This window comes from Nematolebias whitei, chromosome 22 (assembly GCF_014905685.2).
Source record: "Nematolebias whitei isolate Nwh7 chromosome 22, NemWhi1, whole genome shotgun sequence".
Classification (NCBI taxonomy): Eukaryota; Metazoa; Chordata; class Actinopteri; order Cyprinodontiformes; family Rivulidae; genus Nematolebias; species Nematolebias whitei.
The window spans coordinates 1381570-1384863 of record NC_056519.1 but is presented as its reverse complement, the minus strand read 5'-3'; positions in this window follow the sequence as shown (position 1 = coordinate 1384863).

Sequence of the window (3294 nt, the reverse complement as noted above, 5' to 3'; positions counted from 1 at the left end):
CACGTCCTTCAGTTCTCACGTCTTTCAGTTCTCACGTCCTTCAGTTCACACGTCTTTCAGTTCTCATGTCCTTCAGTTCTCACGTCTTTCAGTTCTCACGTCTTTCAGTTCTCACGTCCTTCTGTTCTCATGTCTTTCAGTTCTCACTTCCTTCAGTTCTTACGTTTTTCAGTTCTCACATCGTTCAGTTCTCGCATTTTTCAGTTCTCACATCCTTTAGTTCTCACGTCCTTCAGTTCTCACGTCCTTCAGTTCTCACGTCCTTCAGTTCTCATGTCCTTCAGTTCTCACGTCCTTTAGTTCTCATGTCCTTCAGTTCTCATGTCCTTCAGGAGCAGATAGTGACAAAAACACCATGAATCACCAGAAGAAAGACAACTACACGTCTATTTTTGTTTAATAAGGATTTATTTAGACTTCCTCATCAAATAGCAGATCTTTATCCAAATTCTGGCAGAACATCTTTGATGATCTCATTTGGAGGAAGTTCATTCAGATGTTTTCATGTGCAGAAAAACAAATGAAAAATAAAACTTTATTTATTAACAGCTTCATGTTCTGAGAGCAAGAATGACTGAAAAGTAAAAAATATATCTGGAAATCATTAAAATCACGTTGTGGGAAAACCAAGAAGACCCTCAGCTCTGTTGTGGATTCACTGATGGCATGTTTGTAGATTATTCTGGACGGTTTTGGACTGGAACTTAGGCACCTGAAACATCTGAGCCATCATTCTCATCGTACCAGACCTTGTTGGGACACCTGAAAGATGTAGACTATCCTACGTATCGTCTCTGGCCTTGTTGGGACACCTGGAGCATGTCGTATCCTCCTGAGAGGGTTATAATATGATCAAGATCTGGTTCTGTGTTCTCTGAGCGTATCTCTGAGCAGTTTGTCTTCTAACAGGCATAAACCATCTTGTTGGACCTGACCCCGTCTTTTATTCGGACATTTGACATGGTTTGATTCCCAGAATCCAGACTAAGTTTGTTTAGGACTCTCAAGGCTGAGTATGTTGAGCAACACGCTTTCCTTTTAGTTTAATTCTTTTTCATCTTTATTTTTAAACTGAGGATTGTGCAACAAGTTGTTCGGCTGAAGAAGGTTTTATTGTGAAAAACTGATTTATTTTTAATAATTTCTGGATGTTTCATGAAAGCAGATGACATGGAGTCCAAACAGCAGTAAATTACATCGTTGGTTCTGGTTCTGATGGCAGCGTTCCCTCACGAGGAGGCTGAGTTCTTCTGAATGTTCTGAAGAACTTAGTTTCCTGCTTTCAGACATGTACTTTTATTATGTAGGAGTTTGCAGACTTCCTGTCCGACCCCAGGTTTTATCTGGGTTTATTTATTACATCTTTTCTGCACAGAAAGTGGTCCGACGTGACGCTGAAGTAAACGAGTCAAACGACCCAAAGTGAGCTCTTTCCCACAGACGGTCTTCTTCTTCTTTCGCCTGCTCCCTTCTTCAGGGGTCTCCACATCGAACTAACTCGCTCAAAGACTTGGTGATTGTTTTTACACAGAATGTCTTTCCTGACACAACCACAGACCACTGAGCTACCACAGCACTCTGTGTGGAGCAGAGAGCTGCCATCCAGGGCACCCAGGGGAGCAGATGGTGGGGGTTGGGGGCCCAGAGTGGGGCAAATGAGGGTGGAGGCAGGTGTGGGTGTTTCACCTTTCCCACCCATATTTTGATGATGTCTGTCAGGGGGATCACACCGGTGACCTTCTGATCACAGACCCACCTTCTCTAACCTCTGTGTCACCACTACCCCCATGTTCAGGTGTTCATAAAACCTCTTCTGATGTGAACATCTACAAAGAAATAATCTGTTTGAAGAGTTTCAGTCAGGGTTTAGACTCACCACAGGACTGAATCTGCACTGGTGAAAGTAACTAATGATATTCTCATGGCCTCAGACAATGGACTTGTGTCTCTACTGGTCCTGTCAGACCTCAGTGCTGCATTTGATACAGTTGATCACAATATTTTACTACAGAGGCTTGAATATGATGTTGGGATTACAGGAACAACTCTAAATTCATATCTATCTGATAGATTCCAGTTTGTAAATGTCAATAATAAATCTTCATCATACACCAAAGTTAGTCATGGAGGTCCTCAAGGTTCAGTGCTTGGACCAGTACTCTTTACTTTATATATGCTTCCATTAGGTAAAGTTATTAAACAGCATGAGATAAATTTTCATTGTTATGCTGATGACACACAGTTATATTTGTCCATTAAATCCAATGAATCCAATCAGCTACTTAGACTACCAGCATGTCTTAAAGACATAAAAACCTGGATGACCCTTAATTTTCTCCCGTTGAACAGACAAGACTGAGGTTTTGGTTTTTGGACTTGAGCACCTTAGGAATGAATGTTTCAGTCTTTCTCCCTCCTTAGATGCATTAATCTGTCCTCCAGCTCTAATGTTAAAAATCTTGGTGTTATTTTTGATCAGGACATGTCTTTTATCCCCCACATTAAAAACGTTACTAGAACCTCCTTCTTCCACCTGCGTAATATCACTAACATTAGAAACATCTGATCTAAAGATGATGCAGAAAAACTGGTCCATGCATTTGTCACGTCTAGACTGGACTATTGCAATGGTTTATTATCTGGGTGTCCAAATACTTCTTTAAAACGTCTTCAGTTGATCCAAAATGCTGCTGCCAGAGTCTTAACTGGAGTTACTGGGAGAGATCATCTCTCTCCAGTTTTAGCTTCTCTCCATTGGCTCCCTGTCAAATCCAGAATAGAATTCAAAATCTTACTTCTAACCTACAAAGCTCTCAACAACCTAGCTCCATCTTATATTACAGATCTTATTGTTCCATATTTTACTAACAGAGCACTTTGCTCTCAGACTGCAGGTTTACTTGTGGTTCCTAGAGTTTCCAAAAATGGAATGGGAGAGAGAGTTTTCAGTTCTCAGGCTCCTCTCTTGTGGAACCAACTTCCAGTTTCTGTCCGTGAGGCTGACACATTGTCCAGTTTGAAGACTTTCCTTTTCAATAAATCCTATAGTTAGTGTTGACTTGTGTTTCCTGAGATATCTCTTAGTTCTGCTGCTATAGGCTTAGACTCCTGGGACAAACTGTCCACATGTCCTCTCTTTGCTGCTGTCTTTACTTACTCTACCTGTTTGTAATCATTTCTATCTTAACACACATTTTTTGTCTTTCTTCATATATAAAGTACACCTGGACTATATAAAGTTCACCTGGACTATAGAAAGTACACCTGGACTATAGAAAGTACACCTGGACTATA